This window comes from Dendrobates tinctorius, unplaced genomic scaffold, assembly GCF_039654945.1.
Source record: "Dendrobates tinctorius isolate UK_male_01 unplaced genomic scaffold, ASM3965494v1 ptg000111l, whole genome shotgun sequence".
NCBI classification, from domain to species: domain Eukaryota; kingdom Metazoa; phylum Chordata; class Amphibia; order Anura; family Dendrobatidae; genus Dendrobates; species Dendrobates tinctorius.
In genome coordinates this window covers 28,252,725-28,277,328 of record NW_027361779.1, presented here as the reverse complement: position 1 = coordinate 28,277,328, position 24,604 = coordinate 28,252,725, and the positions used below count along the sequence as shown (strand labels likewise).

The 24,604-nt window shown below is 44.4% G+C and overlaps 1 protein-coding gene across 1 annotated transcript in view; it reads right to left on the bottom strand.

The window, feature by feature from the left end:
• CNR1 (cannabinoid receptor 1) overlaps positions 1-24,604 on the bottom strand; it is a 178,366-nt gene that overhangs the window by 139,455 nt on the left and 14,307 nt on the right. The gene's annotated exons all lie outside the window — the stretch shown is intronic.

The following is a 24,604-nucleotide window of genomic DNA, read 5'->3' as shown; positions in this document are numbered from 1 at the left end:
CACCTTAACATCACACACAGTACAGTCCTCAGTGGTGGCACCCCAATTAACCTTTTTTCCCCACATTACAACTCTCCAAGCACCCAACTAACTGTGGGGAACTACAAATGGGACATTCTGCAGAGCTATTCACACATTCTATTTCATGCATATCAGAAGTCTGCTCTAAAGATTTACATAGTCAAGAGGAGAAAATCATCTGCACAGATGGCCAAATTTTTTCTGACTTAGATCTTTGGCCGAATGAAGCTTTGTCCGAGCATAAACCAAACCCTCTTCAACAAACGTTAACCCCGTTGGGTGATGGTGACCAATTTGTGACGAGATTCAGATATTTGAGGCGCCCATGGACTGTATTTTGCTGACAAGGCAGGAAGAGGAGGAGGTTGACACTCAGGGCGAGGAGTGGGAGAACAGAGAGGATGACGATGAGGTAGTAGAACCGTCTGGGTCGTGGCACCCACCCACCGAGGGCGAGCTGACCTTGTGAGAATCCCCCCCTATACAGGGAGTGTCAGGGGCAAGACCAAGGGGGTGAGCCACCACGACTGCTGGGACCAGATGGCCAGCTCAGGGGAACACTATGTGCAAGTGTATGACGACAAGGACGAGCAGGAAGCAAGATAAGACAAGACGTAGGTGCAAGGTATCTTCATTAGGATAACTCAGGATCACATTCAGTGTAAAAATGTGAGAAAGCAAACACGGAAAGGTGCGTGCGTGGGCACGCCAAGGTCCATAGCATGGTATGTGCCAGGAGGCATGCCTGGGTATAGGAAATGGCACAATGGCATCGGACTCTGGACAGCTGGCAACGATCAACATGATCAGGCATCAGGCTGCGGACATCAGTTCCGGGCATCAGGCCGCAGTCATCATGCTTACGATCTCTGGCAGCGATCGGCAGGTTCCGGGCATACAGCAGGCAAACCAGGGTTCACGCATGGTGCATGTTAAGGAACACGCCGAGGTCCAAGGCAGGATTCCAGGCAGGGTGCGTGCTAGGGGCACACCAGGGTCCAGGGTAAGGTGCAAGGCTAGGTGCGTGTGTAGGGGACACGCCAAGGTACAAAGCAAGGTGCAAGGCAAGGTGTGTGTGTAGAGACATGCCAAGGCACAAGGTAACAAACAAGACAGGGTGCGTGTATAGAGACATGCCAAGGCACAAGGTAACAAACAAGACCAGGTGTGTGTATAGAGACAAGCCAAGGCACAAGGTAACAAACAAGACAGGGTGCATGTATAGAGACACGCCAAAGCACAAGGTAACAAAGCAGAGTCCTGCACGTGCAAAGAGACACGCCAGGGTCAGGGTTCAAGGCAGGGTGCGTGCTAGGAGCCACGCCAGGGTTCAGGGCAGGACACATGCTAGGAGCCACGCGGGATGCACACCTCACTGGCCAGTGCACACGGCTGTAACACCAGCATGAGGCATGACTAAGGCACAGGAGGCGGGCAAAGGAACCTTCGCGCTAGGAGCCACCCCAGGTTCAGGGCAGGGTGCGGGCTAGGAGCCACGCCAGGGTTTAAGGCAGGGTACGTGATAGGAGCCACGCCAGGGTTCAAGGAAGGGCTGCATGCTAGGAGCCACGCAGGAGGCATGCCTCACTGGCCAGTGCACACGGCTGTACACAAACACGATGCACTTACCACGGCACAGGTGACGGCCAAGGGGAACCCACGCCGGGGTTCAAGACAAGAACAAGGCAAGGAACAAGGCAAGACTAGGCGAGAAACAAGGCAAGACAAGGTACGGAACACAGAGCAGAACATAGGCAGAGACAGAGCCTGGACAGAGTGAGGACAGAGTCTAGCAGCAGAGCGTAGGCCGAAGCCCAGAGCCGGGCCAAGGGAGCACCGTGGGACTAGACATGGAAATGTGCAAGAGAGCACCATAGGACAGAGTCTAGCAGCGGAGCGTAGGCCGAAGCCCAGAGCTGGGCCAAGGGAGTACCTTGGGACTAGACTTGGAGACGTGCAAGAGAGCACCATAGGGAAGAGTACGGAAAACCAGGCTGAGACAAAAAACATGAGAAGTACTACAAGGCTCAGAATAGGCTCAGAATAGCAAAGACCAGACATGGTGAAACAAGCAAGGCAGAGAACAGAGGAAGGACTACAAGTCAAAGAATAGCTAAGGCAAGACATAGCAAAACAGGCTAAGGCAGAGAATAGCGGAAGTACCACAAAACAAAGCAAGGCAAGGGCAAACATGGCACGAGAGACAACACAAGACATGGCACGAGACAAGAGGCAGAGTACAAGCACGGAGCGTGTACAGAGACATACGACAGGGCAGAGAGCAAGGGCACAGAATAGAGGGAGCGACCCAGCAGACCAAGCAGCCATGCAGGGAAGCAACACAATAATCAGGCCCTGACCATAGGGAGGGGCGGTCTCATATAGCACCATAGCATCAGTACTTCCGGGTCAGGACCAGGGGAGAGCTTCCAGTTCAGTCCTCCAGGATCACAGAGAGCAGTCACATGACCAGGGATTCCAGACATGCAGAGATGATTGCAGAACCAGACAGTACTGGAAGCTAGGAAAGGTCACATGATCAGGATTCCAGACATGCAGAGATGATTGCAGGACCAGACAGCACTGGAGCCTAGGAAAGGTCACATGATCAGGGGTTTTGGAACACAGAGATGATCACAGAAGGCAGAGCAGAAACGCAGGCATCTTGCAGCCCAACAGTCATGAGGTGAGTGTGCACACTGCTCTAGGGAACATGCAGGATAGCAGACATGAGATGCGCGTGCACACCGCTCCAGGGGTCATGAGGCAAAACAGACATGGCGGACGTGACACGCGCTTGGTGTAAATCCAGAGGCATGCAGCTGAGTAGCTCAGCAGGAGGAGGTGGAAGATGAGGAGGTTACGTAGACACAGTTATTCAACCATGACAACCAATGCATCCTGAGGCCCAACTCTGGCAGTGGACAGCAGCGTTCATGGTTCTGCAGTTACCTAGCTTGGGTCTTTTTTTCAAATTGGCAAAAATCTAAAAAATCATGTTATCTGTCAACTCTTTTAAAAACAACCAAGTAGAGTAAAAAAAGTAAATAATTTCAGTACTACATGCATGATCAACGTGTTAATCTGGGAATGTCATTGTGCTAAAATGCAGCCTGGCAGGTCTCGCCACCCACTGTCCACCTGTTATGATTCGGTCACTGAGGAGGATTACCGGGGAATTAGCTAAGCAAACAGGAAACCAGAAAGGTTAGCAACTTAGCGGATTGCAGACCCCTAAACCTAACAACACAACTAGCATTAGCCGTGGGACGTGCCTACGATGCCCTAGACGCAGCCAAAGAGTTAACTAGGCCTAAAGCAAGAAAGGGGAAAGCTAAACTGCCCCGGAGTAGAACCCCAAAAGAATAGACAGCCCCATAACATATATTGTCGGTGAGACAAGATGAGGCACAAACGCAGGCAGAAAATAGAGTGAGCAAATGATGGGGCCCAAACTGTCTAGATAGGATAGGACAGAAAAAATATTGTCTGCAATCACGCAAAAACCCTAAAAAATCCAACACGTCTGATATACAAAAACACTGAGGCGACACGACCTCTCCCCGCTAGATCAGCATTCTGGTGTGAACTGGAAGCAAAGCAAAAGGTACTAATTATAACAGGGGATTAGCAATACTGAACAGAATGACATAAACTGTGACATATGAGCAGGGTCCAGCACAAATCCCAGCAGGGAATAATGCTGAACTCGCACAGCAAAGCAGAAAGCAGACAAAGGCAAAAACTATATTAAATGCAAAAGATTCAGCAAACAAATAACTTACCTGAATGATGCAAGACCAAGGAGGGGAAAAAGCAGACTTCACAATGCACAGGAAGACAAACAAGTCACTGGCAGCAACTGAAGGAAGCTTGCTCACTTAAATCCTCCCAGTCTGTAACCCCTGACTTCCAATCATCATCTTCAGGTGATAGACTTCTGTCAATAAGACCAGCTCCACTACCCACTGTAAATACCAGAGGGAGCCCCGACTCAGAAGTCAGATCAAGAGAGTTCACAACACCACCCCATCAATCGCATCTTCTGATTCTTCCTCCTCCCTCACCGTGGCAAGTGTTGTCACACAGGTTTCCGGCCAAAGAACCTCCACTTGTTTACCCCCTACTGTTGTGGTGAATGATAGCTTTATGGTTAGTCCATCCTTATAAGACAAAGTCACACATAGGTGTACACCACCAACCTGTCAGAGACACCGCACTACACTTGCTCATAGAGCCAGTGCGCGTGTCCTGAGAACAGAAGCAGTGCTAAAAGATACCTGGGGAGCAGGGCAGCAGAGATGACCAGGCGTGCTTCAGGCTAATAGTGTCAGGATCCAGTCAGTGCTGGAAAGTAAAGGTGCATAGGACCTGCGGACACTAAAACTGAATAATGTGCACGGGACCTATGGTCATGTGACTGCAAGGGGGCGGGGCTTAGCATCCTGTATTCAGATAGGACAGGACACCATACAACAACTCAGAGTCAGGCAAAACAGAGGTCACACACAGTACGGGCGAACGAGGTACAGGAGGGACGAACAGACGGGTAGTCAGACAGAGCCAAAGGTCATACACAAGAGGGCGACGTGGTACCAAGGGGACAAGCAGAGAGGAGTTGGGTCACAAGCAGAGAGTCATACACGAGAGGTAGCGCAGTACAAGAGGGTCAGGCAGAACTCGTAACAGGGACAGAACCAGATCACAACCGAACAAACAAGCAAGATATCAGGCACAAGGCACACGTATACAAGAGGTCACTTAACTCAGCCGAGGGCAGGAGTATAACTGACACTGGACCGAGGTCCAGTGAGCCCTAAATAGCCTCCTGCTGCCAGAGAGAGGCAGCACAATTAACCCCTTGTCTAACCAGGACAGGTCAAAGCAAAATCCCGTCCTGGATCATGACAGTACCCTCCTCTCAATGGGGGGCCACCGGACCCCCAGGTCTCTCAGGGTACTTGGCGTGAAAGGCTCGGATCAACCGATCCACATGAACTGATCGAGCAGGAACCCACGAGCGTTCCTCAGGACCGTAGCCCTTCCAATGTATCAAATACTGAAGGGCGCGACGGACCAACCTGGAGTCGACAATTCGTTCCACCTCGTACTCAGCCTGCCCATCTACCAGAACCGGTGTCGGGGAAGATGATGATCCCTCCCCACTGGACCTCACAGGTTTCAAAAGGGCCTTATGGAAAACATTTGGGATCCGCAGAGATGGCGGGAGCTACAACCGAAAAGCCACCGGGTTAACTGCTTCGGTAATTACATAGGGACCTATAAACTTGGGTCCAAGCTTCGCAGAGGGGACCTTGAGCCTTATATTTTTGGTGGATAACCATACCTTATCCCCGACCTGAAACACTGGACCCACGGATCGTTTTTTGTCCGCAAAAAATTTAAATTTGTCCTGGACCTTCGTAATGTTATTCTGGACCTCCCGCCATACCTCCCCCAACCGCTGGATCGACTCGTCCGCCCCAGGACACCCAGAATTCAAGCGGGAAAATTCTCCAAAATGAGGATGAAACCCATAATTGCAAAAAAAAGGAGATGTACCCGTAGACTGGTTAGTGCGGTTGTTAAAAGCAAACTCAGCCAATGGTAACACAGAACACCAATCATCCTGTCGGGCTGAGGTCAAACAACGCAGAATTTGCTCCAGAGACTGATTGGTCCGCTCAGTCTGCCCATTAGTCTCCGGATGGTAGGCGGATGAAAAGGACAGACTAATACCCAACCTCCTACAAAAAGCTCTCCAAAATCTGGACACAAATTGCACTCCCCTATCAGACACCACATTCAGGGGTACCCCATGCAACCGCACCACATGCTCCACAAACAATCTGGACAATGTTTCCGCATTAGATAGAGCTGCCAAAGGTACAAAATGTGCCTGCTTACTAAACCTGTCCACTACGACCCAGACCACGGTATTACCCTTGGAAGGGGGAAGGTTGGTGATGAAATCCATGGACAGATGAGTCCATGGTCTCTCAGGAATTGGCAGTGGTACCAATTCCCCGGCCGGCCGGTTATGGGGAGTTTTCGCACGGGCACAAACCTCACACGCAGACACATACTCCCCAACATCAGAGGCTAAAGAAGACCACCAGAACATTCTAGCAATGGCCTTCCGAGTCGCTGAGATCCCTGGATGTCCACCCAGAACTGAGTCATGGAACTCCTGGAGGACCTTGAGACGAAACTGAGCTGGCACATAAAGTTTATCCACCGGCTTAGCTGGAGGTGCAAGAGCCTGGGCTTCTCGAATCTCTCGTTCAAACACATTAGAAACCTCTGCCACCACCACCCCAGGCTGAAGAATGGAGGATGGAGGTTCCGGGGGGGACACCGGATCTAGACTGCGTGACAACGCATCCGCTCTGATATTCTTGGATCCTGGTCGGAAAGTGATCGAGAAGTTGAATCGAGAAAAAAAAAGTGACCATCTAGCCTGTCTGGGAGTCAACCTTTTAGCAGACTCGATGTAAGCTAGGTTTTTGTGGTCCGTGATTACCGTTATAGGATGGACAGCCCCCTCCAAAAAATGCCTCCATTCTGCAAAAGCCAATTTTACGGCCAGAAGTTCCCGATTCCCCACATCATAGTTTCTCTCTGCCGGAGAGAACTTCTTTGAGAAAAAGGCGCAAGGTCTTAAATTGGTCAAAATGGCGGGTCCCTGGGACAATACCGCCCCCACCCCCACCTCTGAGGCGTCTACCTCAACAATAAATGGTTCAGAGGGGTCCGGTTGGATAAGAACCGGGGCCGACATGAAACATTTTTTCAAAAACTGAAATGCCGCTACCGCTGCGGTTGACCAATTCTTGATATCGGCCCCCTTTTGAGTCATGTCTGTGAGGGGTTTAACCACCTGTGAGAACCCCCTTATAAATTTCCGATAATAATTAGCGAACCCTAGGAAACGTTGCAGACCCTTCAAATCACACGGTTGAACCCACTCGAGAATGGCCTGCACCTTATTAGGATCCATGCGATACCCTTCAGCAGACATGATGAACCCCAGAAAGGACAGTTCCTGAACAAAAAATAAACATTTTTCAAGTTTAGCAAACAGACAGTTCTCCCTGAGCCTTTGGAGAACTGCCCGAACATGACCAATGTGAGTCTGTTTATCAGGCGAGTAGATTAAAATGTCATCCAAATACACCATCATAAAACGTCCAATCAAATCGGAGAACACATGATTTATGAAATTTTGGAAGACCGCTGGAGCGTTGGTCAGGCCGAAGGGCATTACCAAATTTTCAAACAACCCTTCAGTAGTGAGAAAGGCGGTCTTCCATTCATCTCCATCCCGGACTCGGATAAGGTTATACGCTCCCCGTAGGTCTAATTTCGAAAACCACTTAGCTCCGGACAACTGATTGTATAAATCAGGAATAAGTGGAAGGGGATAAGTATTCCTCACAGTTATTTTATTTAACTCATGAAAATCGAGGCATGGGCGCAAACCACCGTCTTTTTTTTTACAAAAAAGAACCCTGCCGCCACAGGAGAAACAGAAGGACAAATATGTCCCTTACGGAGGCTCTCAGAAATATATTCCTTCATCGCAGCCCGTTCCGGACCCGAGAGGTTATACAGGCGGGCTTTGGGCAATTTAGCACCTGGAACCAGGTCAATGGCACAATCAAATGGGCGGTGTGGTGGTAAAACCTCAGCCTCTTTTTCGGAGAAAACGTCAGTATAATCTATCAGGCACTCCGGAATGCCTTCTAGACCCACGGACGACACAGACACAGAAACAAGACATTTCTCAGAGCAATAGGGACCCCATTTAACAATATCCCGAGATTCCCAATTAATCACAGGATTATGCAGCTGTAACCAGGGGAACCCCAACACCAGTCCCGCAGGCAGGTTGTTCATTACAAAACATGAAATACGTTCCTGATGTAAGGAACTCACTTTAAGGAGAAACTCTTCAGTACAAAACACAATGTCATTCTTACCCAGTGGTGTTTTGTCAAAAGCAACAAGGTGAATCGGAGTCTCCAACCTAACTGTCCCTAACTTACACCTGGCCACCAAGTCAGAGTCAATAAAGTTCAATGATGAACCGCAATCCACGAAGGCAGTTGTGGATGTGGAGACACCCCCACAACAAAGTTCCACTTGGAATGACATTTTAGAAAATGCAGAAAAGGGTACCTGAGAGCCTGGGTGACCTCCACGATAATCACCCGGGCTCAGTCGTTTGTTGGTTAGTGGCCGGGAGGGGCAATCCTTTTTCCCATGTCCAGACTCGCCACTGTGAACACAGCATTTTTTCACGTGCCGTTGCCTCCTTTCTTCCTCCTTACGGTTGATGGTTCCCATCGCCGTGATTTTCAGTGAAGAACTGGCTCCCCTTCCTTGGGAGAACAATGATGTCTCGGTTTGTATCACTCCCCTTGCCCGTAACCTGCGATCCATTCGGACGGACTGTGTCATAGCTTCCTCCAGGGCATCAGGTGGGGGGTGGAGAGCTAAGGCGTCTTTCAGATGCTCAGACAGGCCTCTGCGGAACAACCCCCGGAGAGCAGCGTCGTTCCAGCAGACCTCAGCAGCCCAGCGTCTGAACTCTGAGCAAAACCACTCGGCTGAGTGTTTCCCCTGGCAAACATTCATCAGCCTGTCCTCAGCCATACGCACCCGATCAGGCTCATCATAAATATGCCCCAGGGCCTCAAAAAATGCATCCACAGTCATACGCTCAGGGGCCGTGGTAGGAAGGGAGAAAGCCCAAGCTTGGGGGGCTCCCCTTAACAGAGACATAATGACCCCCAATCTCTGACTTTCATCCCCAGAAGAGTGTGGTCTTAAGGAAAAAAAAAGCTTACAGCCCTCCTTGAACACTCTGAAGTCATTTTTATCTCCAGAAAAGGTATCTGGTAACTTCACTGGAGACTCAGGGGAAATTAATGCAACATCCCGATCCCCCAATGAAAGAACCCCCTGCACAGTGTCGGCGATCAGCTGCTGAGACTGAGCCAGGACTCTTTGTTCTCCAAAGAGTTTCTGAGACATCTGCGTCAGATGCTTAACCTGCTCAGAAAGAGCATGCATAGGATCCATCACACACACAGGTGAATGGGAGCAGAGAAAAAAAAATGGTATGGTTCAGTTATAATGTCAGAGACACCGCACTACACTTGCTCATAGAGCCAGTGCGCGTGTCCTGAGAACAGAAGCAGTGCTAAAAGATACCTGGGGAGCAGGGCAGCAGAGGTGACCAGGCGTGCTTCAGGCTAATAGTGTCAGGATCCAGTCAGTGCTGGAAAGTAAAGGTGCATAGGACCTGCGGACACTAAAACTGAATAATGTGCACGGGACCTATGGTCATGTGACTGCAAGGGGGCGGGGCTTAGCGTCCTGTATTCAGATAGGACAGGACACCATACAACAACTCAGAGTCAGGCAAAACAGAGGTCACACACAGTACGGGCGAACGAGGTACAGGAGGGACGAACAGACGGGTAGTCAGACAGAGCCAAAGGTTATACACAAGAGGGCGACGTGGTACCAAGGGGACAAGCAGAGAGGAGTTGGGTCACAAGCAGAGAGTCATACACGAGAGGTAGCGCAGTACAAGAGGGTCAGGCAGAACTCGTAACAGGGACAGAACTAGATCACAACCGAACAAACAAGCAAGATATCAGGCACAAGGCACACGTATACAAGAGGTCACTTAACTCAGCCGAGGGCAGGAGTATAACTGACACCGGACCCAGGTCCAGTGAGCACTAAATAGCCTCCTGCTGCCAGAGAGAGGCAGCACAATTAACCCCTAGTCTAACCAGGACAGGTCAAAGCGAAATCCCGTCCTGGATCATGACACAACCACTTTTGAATACAATATAGAAAAAAGAGAAGATAATGTGTAACTAAAATTTAACCTTTATTCCATTAATTAAAATAATTATAAAATCATTTACATACATCAAATGGATGTATATTGGGTCTCCAATATCATAAGTGACCACACTGATTCTAATAGGCAGAACTATGTGAGAATTATATGATTAATCTGAGGAGATTTTGACCATTGTCCCCATAAATTATTGGTCAATTATATCCTCTGAGTAAAATGAGAAAAATTTGGCAGAAAAAGCATATGCCAATAATTATGTATACTAACATAGGTTGTCTCTTATCATGCAATTACCATATCACTACATGAAAATAAATGCAGTGTTATTAATTAGACCAGAGCCACTATTAATCTCACTCCACCTTATAGTGTGTACTCCTTATTGGGAAATGAGATTAGCTGCATAGTATACCGCCAACAATGACACCAGGACGAGCAAGCATGTACAGGGGAATTACAGCTACATGACTGGGCACTGGGTTACTCTGGTGGCTGTAGGGGCAGTCAGAGAAGGGGCTGCTCCACAAGTTTTGTAATCTCCAAGGCTTGCAGAGCGCTTGGGGATGGAAAAATAAGGTACTACACACCATAAGATGGATAACTAAACTACTAGACAACAGGGATTGTAGAACTAAACTACTAAACATCTAGGGTTCTAGAACTAAACCAATACACAACATATGATGGATAACTAAACTAGTAGACAACAAGGGTTGGAGAACTGAACTACTAAACAGCTAGGGTTGTAGAACTAAACCAATACACATCCACAAGATGGATAACTAAACTATCACACAACAGGGGTTGGAGAACTAAACTACTAAACAGCTATGACTGGAGAACTAAACAAATACACAACAGAACATGAAGAACTAAACTACTAGACAACAGGGATTTGAGAACTAAACCACTAAACAACTAGAGTTGTAGAACTAAACCACTGCACAACACATGATGTATAACTAATAGATAACAAGGTTTGGAGAACTAAGCTACTAAACAGCTAGGGTTGTAGAACTAAACCACTACACAACATACAATGGATAACTAAACTACTAGACAACAGAGGTTGGAGAACTAAGCTAATACACCCAGGGGTTGGAGACTTAAAGCACTAGACAGCAAGGTGTCACTAGACACCAGGTCTTGGAATCCCCAGGGCTTGTGGAACAAACCTCTGTATCTAATACTTCCTCCAGTGCTTCTGCCTCCTCCATCTCCTTTAGCGCCTCCACCTCTGCCCTCAACCTCCGCCTTAATGAAACAGACGTTACAACACTGCAGAGGGAATCCCCCCACCTCTGTACTATGCAGCCATGGCTCACCGCAATCAGGCAGCTTTTAAATTAATATGCTTTGGAGATCGAATTCATACGGATCAACAGTTGTGGACAGCTATCCATGCCGAGGTTGAGCAATGGCTGCCTACACTCCACCTGGAGCCAGGGAAGGTCGTGTGCGATAACGGTGCAAACCTGGTGGCGGCCCTACATCAGGTCAACTTTACACATGTACCTTGCATGGCTCGCATCCTCAACCTGATGGTACAACAATTCCTACACCACTGTCTAAGCATGGATGTGCTGCTGTAGAAAACACTGTCATTGTGTGTTCACTTTCACCATTCCACTTAAGTTGGTACAGAGATCTTTCAGACTACTGGGAAACCAATTGATATGCGAAGTGACCACCCGTGGATTTCAACTCTGCACATGTTGCAGCAACTGTGGAAGTTGCACCGAGACCTGGTACAGTATGACATTTTGCATACCATGGCACATCGCAGTATGGACGTGGTGCAATTCACACTTGCGTAGCGGACACAGATGAAGGACCTCTGCACCCTTCTGCATGTTTTCGAAATGACTGCTTAGGTGGTTAACGGTGACGATGCTGTCATCAGCATTACTATTACATTCATCTAAAGGCCGGACCACATTTTTTAAATAGTCTGGGTGAGGAAGTGGTGGTGGTCCCAGGGAAAGACAAGGAAGAAGAGGAGGATGCCTTTAGGGTTAACAATATCTCTAAGTTCAGGTCTGTTGTCTCAAAGGTGGTGGTCAAAGGAGGAACCAATGGAGGAGAAGCAAATGGAGAAGGACCATGAAAAGGATGAGAAGGAATAGTTGATGGAGGATGTGCACCAGGTAGGAAATGAAGAGGATAATGATTCCCTCTCTGTTACCACAAAAGGATGGAGGAAGAAAGCTTGAGTGTTATCCCGCCACCAACACACTGTGTTGCACTATCTTCAGCATCATTGTTACCCGTATAGTTATGCTTCAAAATAGTGCTGACTTCTGGGTGCCAGTGTGTTCTATCCATGATACAAAAGTACATTTTGCCAGTTAGCTCCCCACCTGAAAAAGGGAAGCGCCCATTCTGCAGTATCAAAATATGCTTGAAGACAATCTTGACAGTGCTTTACCCCAACAGCAGTGACGCACACATTTTGCATCACCGTGATAGGCTTACAACCACAGAAATGTTGAGTCATCAACGCAAAATCATTATCAGCCTTGCAGCGCTGGAGTCCTGTGTTCCAACCCCATCAAGGACAGCATCTGCAAAGAGTTTGTATGTTCTAACCATGTATGCAAAGGTTTCCTCTCAGTACTTGTTTTTCTACTCACACTCCAAAGACATACAGATATTAATTTTTGATTGTGAGTCCCAATGGTGACAGTGGCAGTAATGTCTGTAAAGTGAATGTCGATGATAAAAACATTTGAAATTGATGCTCAGCCACACTCAGATAGCACAAATATCAGTTTTATTGATTACTATTGTCAGAAAAATGAAAGAATAGTAAACACGGGTAGTTGACTCCATGACAGTGGAGGACTGCCGATCTCAGAGGCCTACTGCTACAGGCAGCACATGAAGGAGACTCAACCAGGAGTCTATATATTTCTAAAAATGTATTGGCAGACACCAACAAAGTGACATCAATTTCACCAAAGTAGAAATAGTATAATAGGGACCGACAAATTTCCACTACAGCCAAACCAGATGTGTAGATGTATACCCAATGACGAGTGCACACATTTCCAAAAATTAGTTGGTGACACCAACAAAGTGGTATCAATTTCAAGAGAATAGAAATAGTATAATAGGGACCGATGCATCTTCCACTATAGCTAACCCAGCTAAAGGACACCCAACCAAGAGTGTACACATTTCCAAAAATTAGTGGCAGACACCAATAAAGTGGCATGAATTTCATCACCTACCTCATTTAGACCATGAACACCGAGCCTAATCCACCTTCCAGCATGACCTCACTTTTTACCAGTCATGTTGCTCACATAGAGTGCTATGAGAACAGTACTAGCAACTAAAAATTAGATGTTTACTCTGCACAGCTGAATTTCAGTGGCACTAAATGATAAGGTGAAATTTGGCATGCTGTATCGAATTAGTCACAGAAAAAAACAATCTGTGTGGATGAGACCTGTTTGACAAAGAAGATGTACTCCAAACAATTTAAAATCTCCCCTTCTGTATGACTTTAGTAACAGAAGAATTTTTGGGGGCTTGTAGATGAGGCCTGTATAAGATTGAGTGGATGCGCCAAACAATTTAAAAGTGACATGACATGTCCCCTACTGTATCACGTTAGTAACAGAAGAAATTTTTTGGGCAGGAATGGGAGCGTACAACAGGATCAACAACAGGGCTGCTATGGGAAATACAAGATCCAGGATCCAGTCTAGAATTATTACTCATCTACCCAACACCAATTACCAGAGAGCATTTCATGCTCGTCAGAAGATAGATGTAACAGATGTGTGTCTCAAGCTAGGTATAAAAGATGTCCATGAGAAACTGGATGCTAAATATGCACATAATGTAGAAGATAGGCTCAAAACAATTTCAAACTCAGAACTCAGCTGCTGTATCACATTTGTAAATAAAATAAATTAATTTTAATGTGCAACAGCTCTGCATACAGAACAATTTCCTTGCCACTAAATGAAGACGTTGGATATAGCGGCCGTGTCATGTTTACAGAAAAAAATTATAATTTTTTTTAATGCGCGTTAGGTCTGCAGACAGGTTCATCTCACCACCACAACATGACAATGTGGAATATGGCGGGCTGTATCTCATTCAGCAACAGAAAAAATTCTCATTTTTTTAATGCGCCTTAAGTCTGCAGACAGTTTAATATCACCACAGCAATAAATGACAAAGTGGGATACAACAGGCTTTTTCACATTTAGCTATTGAAAAAATATTATTTAGAATGCTATACTTGTGCATGGAGCACAATAGACCTGAGCAATGCCCCCCCCAAAAAAAAAAAATTCTGGAAGGTAAATTTAACAGACACACTAGACACTATCTAGCTACGCTATCTGACTGATATACAACCGCCTAACTTGCTGTTAACAATGGCAGCATCAGGAGCAGCCACTCTGTGCTGTTACAGTGCAAAAATGGTGCTAAAACAAGATGTCCACTATTTAAATGGAAAGGGACATGTGATTTCATCAGCCAGTGACCCAAGCTGTTGTGTCAGGACATTGTGGGTGTTTCCTGCGTCCTGATTGGTTAGCTGAAATGTGCACACATAAAGTTAGGGAAAAAAATGACTGCTGTGCTTACAAGAACACCATACTTCTGAGCTCTGCAAACCTCTTGCCCTCAAACATGTGCCAAGTGCTCATGATAGACCACCATTATTATTGGTAAAGTGCAGAAAATATTTTAGTGGCAACGCAAATATTTTCCCGCACTTTTACCAATTTTTACCGATTTTATAAAATTTTGCTTGGATTTCCGATTACAAATCCGAATGTGCCATATTCGTGCCAAACTTATGTTTGGCGATTGTTTTCCGAACAAATTCGCTCATCACTACTCATCATCTCCCACTTTGACTACTGCAATAACCTCTGTGGCCTTCCTGCTGATTCTCTTTCAACTCTCCATTCTAACATTGAGCTACAAAGCTGTCCATAATCTGTCTCCCCCATACATCTCTGAGCTTATCTTCCTATAATTTCCCACATGTAATCTCCACTCTAGTCCCCCCAAGACCTCCTTCTCTACTACACACTCATACAATCCTCACCAAATCACATCTAAGACTTCTCCTGAGCATTGCCCATCTCTGAAATCCTCTGTACCCCAACACGTCCAATTATCCACTACATTTGGAACTTTCATATGAAACTTGAAAGCACATCTCTTCATAAAAGCTTACAGCCTGCAATGAAACTGCTGCCACCTGACCACCTTCAAACCCTCCAACCTACTGTCTCGTTATCCTGAAGACTGAATAGTAAGTCCGCAAGGGCAGGGCCCTCTCCCGCTCTCTTTCAGACTGTCAATGTTAGTTTGTTCATTGTAATTTATACTTGTATTTTGTATGCAACCCCTTTTCACATGTACAGCACTATATAATCAATGATACTATAAAAATAAATAATAATAATACTAATAAAAAAAATCTTGTCACAAGGATGTGTGAATGCAACCTTTTGTAAACTTTTGTAATGCGCATTTATGCTCTAATTCCTATAGTGAGAGCAGTGAATCAAGGGGGGTCCAGGACACTCACAATTTGAAAAGTTGTCCAAAAATTGCACAACCATTAATTCATACTTTAATATACAGTATATGAAAGGTTCTTAAAAACTAAGAAACAAATGTGAGTAGGTTTATAGGTTTGGAGCTAAGCCTGTGACTAATTTAAGATTTTCAAAATAGACATGCCTAGTATATAAACTTAGATAAATTATTAGGAAAATTATTATTTGTAATTTAATATGTTGATATGTGACTAAATAGGTAGTATTTCATTTATACTTCAAACCTCCCTTTCTTTGTGCTGCTTCTATATTCGAATCCCTCAGGATTGTAGAAAGTCAGAAGCTTTAACAGCATCTGAAGGGCATCCAAAGAGCACAAGCTGTGTACTGCTGGTGACCACAAAGTGCCTCCTCTTGATTTCTGCTCAAATCTTCTTGCTCGGTTTTGATTCAGTCTTGTAAATATTTTATTAAAGTAAAAAAAAGGCAATGTCAATCATGTGTATGCTGCTGCTTCCAAATATCATATTTCATACTAAATATTTCAGCTCGGTAAGAGATGGGATGTTGTTGAATTCTGTTATTGAATTAAACTATATGATTGAGGGAAAAGGGTGAAAAAAAACACATTTTTAAATTGCACTGAGATTTCAATGACGACAAATTCTATACTTTTCTGAAACTGTTTAGCAACATAATTTTGTTGTAGTGTTACCTGGGGTGTTCCAAAGGCAGTAAATGTTATAAAAAAAACTAAATCCGATACATTCTTAAAGAATCCACTGTCACTCAAGCACTACCAGTCTAGTGCTCCGGCTGATCGGTGTGCACTTTTATAAAGGAGTGGCAGATGTACCAGCACCCTCAAAGGATTAGAAGTATAAAATTTTTTAAATATAGAATTGTACTATACAGTATATCTTGCCTTTTACTAATCACACTGCATAAATGTGTTATTGGCAGAATATGTTCTGCATATGTATAACACACTAGGCAAAAGGGAGTTAATAACTAATTAAGATGCAGAAAGCTCTGGAAAAGTGGAGGAGTTTAGTTAATATCAAGTGGGGAGTATAGTTGAGAGTTTCAGAGTGGGTCATAGTGTGTGTGAGAGAGAAATCTGTAATAGGAAGAAAGAAGCAACTGGATTTTAGAGTATCAAAATTTGTAAAGGAAGAATTGGAGTTTAGGTGAAGTTACAACACAGAAAGGGGAGAAAATCCAGTACTCCCTAGAACAAAGACTGAGAGAAGGGATTGCTTCAGTTAAGAAGAGTCCAATGGCAACCTGGGGTTGGCAGTAGCACCTTGCTAAGGTGGGACTGGGAACCAACTGTTGGCCGGGTCTAAGGAGATGGTGAAAAAATGCTAGACTAGCGAGACAGGGACCTTGTGGGACTGTGTCGATGCCATATTATAGAGACAAAGTGAGAGGAAGATTGAGGGAACTAATCGTGCTGTACTGTGAAGCCAAATTGCAATTGTAAGGTAATATGCTGCCACTTGCTATCAGCAAGGAGATACATCTATTGCAAGTAGAATCTGTAAGTAATAGAACTGTGAATGTTATGATCTATACTCTTCTGTTATAGAATTTGATTTTTAAGTACGTAGTCATTATTTTTATTCTGCAACCAAAGTTTTCCAAGATACACACCATCCAGATGTTTACAGCCACCTACAGGACAGCTACAAGCAAACACTATACACATACTTGAGACCTGTTTTCACTGATGTTTTAGGGTCCTATTAGGCCACGTTCACATACTCAGTATTTGGTCAGTATTTGTCAGCCAACGCCAGGAGTGGGTGAGAAATACAGAAGTGGTGACGTGTTTCTATTATACTGTTCCCAGGATTGTTCCTCTCCTGGTTTTGGCTCATAAATACTGATGTAAAATACTGATCAAATACTGAACGTGTGAATGTGGCCTATCATGTATTTACCAGAGCGCTCTTTTCACTTCTGCAGGCGTCAAATGGCATCTACACATGCCATCTCTTTAGCCAATCACTAGCCTGAGAGGTCTCAAAACATCTATGTCAAAAAATGTCAATATATATACAAACATAACTTTATGTCAATTGCAGAGACATAAATGGAGAAAGGTGAGGAAAAAACAGAGCAGCAACACAGGAATGACAGAATTCAAAATGTAATAGATGTTTTGCTATTTTATGGCAATTATTGTCTAGCCTAATTTTTTCGCATCCCTGAAAGAGCCATTTTTATTAAAGAACAAAAGCTGGTGTGTGACACATAATTTTATGTAAGATGGATCTCCAGCGCACCTGTCCAAATGACCATATGTGTATACGACATCTATGCAGTCATATACCGCTGTCATATACCGCCCTCCAGGGTCAGCCACCACCTTCTTTGACCACTTCACCACTTGGCTACTTAATTTCCTTTCCACTGATATCCCCACTATCATCTTGGGCGATTTCAACATCCCCATTGACATTTCCCTCTCAGCTGCCACTAAACTTCTATCTCTCACTTCCTCCGTCGGCCTCACTCAATGGTCTTCTGCAGCCACTCACAAAGATGGCCACACACTAGACCTCATCTTCACCCGCCTCTGCTCCCTATCTAGCCTCTCTAACTCACCTCTTCCTCTCTCTGACCACAACCTACTTACATTCTCTTCCCTCTCCTCCTCAGGTCCACAAACCCCACCTCAAAAACTCGCACACTCTCTCAAAAATCTTCAACACCTCGATCTACACTCACTGTCTGAATCCCTCCTCCCTCTTACAGACATAAGTTCCCTACACAATGCGGATGCCGCTGCCGCTCTATATAACACCACAATAGCTGTAGCTTTGGAATCAGTTGCCCCTCTCAAACATACCAAAGCTCGCAAAATCAACAGACAGCCCTGGCACACTAGTCTGACCAAAGAACTGAGGTGGGCTTCCAGGGCTGCTGAGCGGAGATGGAAAAAATCCCACTCCAATGAGGACTTCATCACATTCAAACAGTCCCTCACTACTTTCAAGGGCACACTCGCTGCAGCAAAACAAACCTACTTCTCATCTCTCATCTCCTCCCTGTCTCACAACCCTAAACAGTTATTCAACACCTTCAATTCTCTCCTCCGCCCTCCAGCACCTCTTCCCTCTACACTCAACTCAGCTGAAGACTTTGCCTCATTTTTCAAGGTGAAGATTGATAACATCAGAGACAGTTTTGGTCAACAACCCCCAGTGCCCTTCCTCCTACCTGCCCTGCCCTCCTCCCCCAAAACCAACTTCTCCACCATTACAGAAGATCGACTCTCCACTCTACTCTCAAGATCACATCTCACTACCTGTGCACTTGACCCGATCCCATCCCACTTCATCCCAAACCTCACCGCAGTCTTAATCCCAACACTAACCCATCTCTTCAACCTAACACTAACAACTGGTGTTTTTCCCTCAAGCGTGAAACATGCCTCAATCACACCTATCCTCAAAAATCCCTCTCTTGACCCATCCTCTGTATCTAGCTATCGCCCTATATCACTTCTCCCCATGCCTCAATACTACTGGAACAACATGTCCATCTTGAACTATCCTCCCACCTCTCTTCTTGCTCCCTCCTTGACCACTTGCAATCCAGCTTCCGGCCACACCACTCCACTGAAACTGCCCTAACTAAGGTCTCCAATGACCTACTAGCCACCAAGGCCAAGCGACACTACTCTGTCCTCCTCCTCCTTGAACCGTCCTCTGCCTTTGACACAGTGGACCATTCCCTATTACTACAGACCCTCTCATCTCTTGGTATCACATACATGGCCCTATCTTGGATTGCATCATACCTAGCAAACCGGACATTCAGCATCTCCCATTCGCACACCACCTCCTCACCGCGCCCCCTATCCGTCGAAGTCCCGCAAGGTTCAGTCCTAGGGCCCCTGCTCTTCTCCATTTTCACCTTCAGCCTCAGACAGCTCATAGAATCTCATGGCTTTCAGTATCATCTCTATGCTGATGACACACAGATCTACATCTCTGGACCAGATATCACCTCCCTACTAAACAGAATCCCTCAATGTCTGTCTGCTATTTCATCCTTCTTCTCCGCTAGATTTCTAAAACTTAATATGGACAAAACAGAATTAATCATCTTTTGCCCATCTCACATGACCCCTCCCAATGGACCTATCCATTAATGTAAATGGCTGCCCACTCTCTCCAGTCCCACAAGCTCGCTGCCTCGGGGTTATCCTTGACACTGATCTCTCTTTCAAACCATATATCCAAGCCTTTTCCGCTTCCTGCCGACTTCAACTCAAAAATATTTCACGGATCCGTACATTCCTCAACCAAGAATCTGCAAAAACCCTAGTCCATGTCCTCATCATCTCCCGCCTTGACTACTGCAACTTCCTGCTCTGTGGCCTCCCCTCTAACACTCTCGCACCCCTCCAATCTATTCTTAACTCTGCTGCCCGACTAATACACCTGTCCCCCCGCTATTCCCCGGCCTCTCCCCTCTGTCAATCCCTGCATTGGCTCCCCATTACCCAAAGACTCCAGTTCAAAACCCTAACCATGACATACAAAGCCATCCACAACCTGAATCCTCCGTACATCTGTGACCTAGTCTCCCGGTACTTACCTGCACGAAACCTCCGATCCTCACAAGATCTCCTTCTGTACTCCCCTCTTATCTCCTCTTCCCACAATCGCATACAAGATTTCTCCCACTCATCCCCTCTACTCTGGAACTCTCTACCCCAACATATCAGACTCTTGCCTACCATGGAAACCTTCAAAAAGAACTTGAAGACCTACCTCTTCCGACAAGCCTACAACCTGCAGTAACCACCGATCGACCAAACCGCTGCACGACCAGCTCTACCCTCACCTACTGTATCCTCACCCATCCCGTTGTAGATTGTGAGCCCTCACGGGCAGGGTCCTTTCTCATCCTGTACCAGTCATGACTTGTATTGTTTAAGATTTCTGTACTTGTATGTATTATGTATACCCCTCCTCACATGTAAAATGCCATGGAATAAATGGCGCTATAATAATAAATAATAATAATGCAGTCCTCAACATCTCAATAGTAATAAACTATAAACCTGTATAGATCGATCCTTTAATAACATTCCCTTCCATTCTCTCTTCACTTCTTACTGATAAATATTTTGAAGTTTAGCAAAACATAAGGGACAGTTAAAAGGAAATATGACTGAAGAATCAGACAACACAATGTTTGTGCGTAAACTGCAAATATGGAGGCACATACAGTATATCTATATAGGAGGCTATAGACAAAAATGGTAGGACATATACTTGCATTTTATAAACCTTACATGCACTTAATTAATGGTGAGCTTTTCCTTATATCTAGTAACTATTCATAATAACTAGCGCTACTCTGCAAACGTTGGGGAGGAACAGCAGTCATCAGAATATCTAATAAAAAATGCTTGTAAAATACCATTTGAAAATGTACAAAGCAGCAGTCACAGTTGTTGTGTTGCTAATACATTTTGTTAGTTTACCTATTTTCTAAAATGGTCCTCTTCTCTTTTTAGTGCATTAGTTATAACTATCACTTTTCATTAAAGTGAACCTTACTATGCAAATAGGCAGAGACCTGTCAATCTAGGGCAGCGAGAGGGGAGAAGCTACCGGGGACCCACCTGTCTTATTTGTCTTCAGAGCTACTCGGTCTCCATCGAGTTTTACAGTATGTTTTTGTCTGAAACTCTACAGCACCAGAGAGTCAAACATACTTTCCTGAAATCATAACACGCACGGGGCAAAATGCATCAGCCGTCAGAATCACTTCAAAGAATACCCTATTTATTCAAATTCTCAAAACCTACTCATTAAATCTAGCTTCAAAAATGTCCTCTTCTCTTTTCATACTAGTAAGCCATTGGGTAAGTCATATTCATTTGTTTTTTATGATTTAGCTTTCACTAAGTTGATTTCACAAACATCATTGACAAGTCAAGAAGTCAATACTAATTACTTTTTTTCTTTGATTTCTCTTCTCTAAACATTTCCTTTCTCATTAGTATTCTTAGGTTTTTACTTTTTACTGAAATTAATATTACGCTATCTTTTACTACAAGTTGATTCTTCATAAATCAATGCAGGGCCCCCACTTGTATCTCTTTGTAAAACCTCACTAGAAAACACAACCAAAAATAACTTCCAAGAAATCTCTCCTGCTTTCTTGAATAACACAGACTTTTACTTATGTCCTTTGACATATCTTCTCTATTCCTGGAATATTAAATGCTTCAAACTGAGATTTTTGTACTGTTTTCTTCTATTGTTATTTTCAGTGTAACCATTACTCCAATACCATAATTTATTGTAATTATAGTTAAAAATTGGTCTTTTACTTCTTACCTTTAGCCTCTGTGTTACAATGTCACACTCATTACATCTGAAAACCTGCTTACTGACCATAGAAATACATTTGGGAGTTTTATTTTTTCTTCATAATTACATATTCATTTTTTTTTTAATAATCTATCGTCTTCTTTTTCTACATGTCCAGAATAGTCTACATATAGATGCATGGGAAATGTATTTTTACTAGTAGTGACGCACACAGTCTACAGAGCTTAGTCAGAGTCTCAGTCCATAATTGAAAACTATTCTGCCATGACTTTGTACACACATGACAGTAATGTTATAGAGCCACTTACTGTGGCTAGCAATACTATATAGGTATTGTAAATAAGTAGCAACATTAGATGGGTTTAAATATGATTAGAAAGTCTACACTTGGATTTTTCGGAGTTCTTTTAGGTTCTTTTCTAGTCAAATTATCATTTAATAAATGAGCAAACAATGACTGAAGAGAAGAAGATGCAGCCCTGAGCATTTCACAAAGGGTTGGGAACAGTAGGTATATTACAAGTAGGACCAAATATCAAAACCAGGTTGTTAAAGGCTACTTATCATTTCTAGTTACTTTTCAGAATATGCTGCTTTGTGTGTATACTTGAGGTATAACACAATTTTTATCCATTATATGAATACTATGGCTTCCAGTATTTTCATGCTTTATCCTATTAAAGGGCATCTGTCAGTAGGATTAACCCTCTCAAGTCATCTATATGGGCGTGTAGGTCATAGAAAGTTGAATAGAATGATACTTTGATTTCTGTAGTCTGTTTTATTCCAGAGAAATCCATATTTTTCTTATATGTAAGATAGCTGTTAAGATCCATGGGCAGTACATACAGGTTCTTCTCACAAAGTTTGAAAATCATCAAAAAGTTAATTTATTTCTGTTCTTCAATGCAAAAGTAAAACTCATATAGTGCCATTACAAATAGAGTGACCTATTTCAAGTATTTATTTCTGTTAATGTTGATGACTATGGCTTACAGCTATTGAAAACGCAGGGGTCATTATCTAAGTAAATAAAAAAATTAACAAATATACCTGCAAAGGCTTCCTAAGTGTCCCTTAGTCTGTCTCAGTAGGCTCCACAATCATGGGGAAGACTCCTGACTTGACAGATATCCAGAAGACTGTCATTGACACGCTGCACAAGGAGGGTAAGCCCTTGTGAGAATCACCTGTAGATGTCCTTGAGAATCTGCCTCCTTTTTATAAATGAAAGGGGCCATTGCTAGTATGAGAGATGTAGTGACTGACAGTCTGCTCACCTGACCTACGTGTCTCCCACTGGTAAAGCCCCCTCTCATTTAAATAAGCTGAGACAGATTCTCAGGGAGATCAGTTTCCTGACCACAGATCTTAACAACTCATTTACTTTTTATGAAAAATGTAGATGTCTCTAGAATTAAACATGAGATTACACATATCAAGGTATCATTTTATTCAACTATCTATGACCTACATGCCCTTTTAGACAGCTTAGGAGGGTTGATCCTACTGACAGATTCCTTTTAATATGAGCTATGGTTATGCGTAAAGTTTTAGATTTTGTTCTTTTTTTCCACCATTGACACGTGTGAAATAAGTACACATCCCTTATATATATCTTATATACAGTGGGGCAAAAAAGTATTTAGTCAGTCAGCAATAGTGCAAGTTCCACCACTTAAAAAGATGAGAGGCGTCTGTAATTTACATCATAGGTAGACCTCAACTATGGGAGACAAACTGAGAAAAAAAAATCCAGAAAATCACATTGTCTGTTTTTTTTTCATTTTATTTGCATATTATGGTGGAAAATAAGTATTTGGTCAGAAACAAAATTTCATCTCAATACTTTGTGATATATCCTTTGTTGGCAATGACAGAGGTCAAACGTTTTCTGTAAGTCTTCACAAGGTTGCCACACACTGTTGTTCGTATGTTGGCCCATTCCTCCATGCAGATCTCCTCTAGAGCAGTGATGTTTTTGGCTTTTCGCTTGGCAACACGGACTTTCAACTCCCTCCAAAGGTTTTCTATAGGGTTGAGATCTGGAGACTGGCTAGGCCACTCCAGGACCTTGAAATGCTTCTTACGAAGCCACTCCTTCGTTGCCCTGGCGGTGTGCTTTGGATCATTGTCATGTTGAAAGACCCAGCCACGTTTCATCATCAATGCCCTTGCTGATGGAAGGAGGTTTGCACTCAAAATCTCACGATACATGGCCCCATTCATTCTTTCATGTACCCGGATCAGTCGTCCTGGCCCCTTTGCAGAGAAACAGCCCCAAAGCATGATGTTTCCACCACCATGCTTTACAGTAGGTATGGTGTTTGATGGATGCAACTCAGTATTCTTTTTCCTCCAAACACAACAAGTTGTGTTTCTACCAAACAGATCCAGTTTGGTTTCATCAGACCATAGGACATTCTTCCAAAACTCCTCTGGATCATCCAAATGCTCTCTAGCAAACTTCAGACGGGCCCGGACATGTACAGGCTTAAGCAGTGGGACACGTCTGGCACTGCAGGATCTGAGTCCATGGTGGCGTAGTGTGTTACTTATGGTAGGCCTTGTTACATTGGTCCCAGCTCTCTGCAGTTCATTCACTAGGTCCCCCCGCGTGGTTCTGGGATTTTTGCTCACCGTTCTTGTGATCATTCTGACCCCACGGGGTGGGATTTTGCGTGGAGCACCAGATCGAGGGAGATTATCAGTGGTCTTGTATGTCTTCCATTTTCTAATTATTGCTCCCACAGTTGATTTCTTCACTCCAAGCTGGTTGGCTATTGCATATTCAG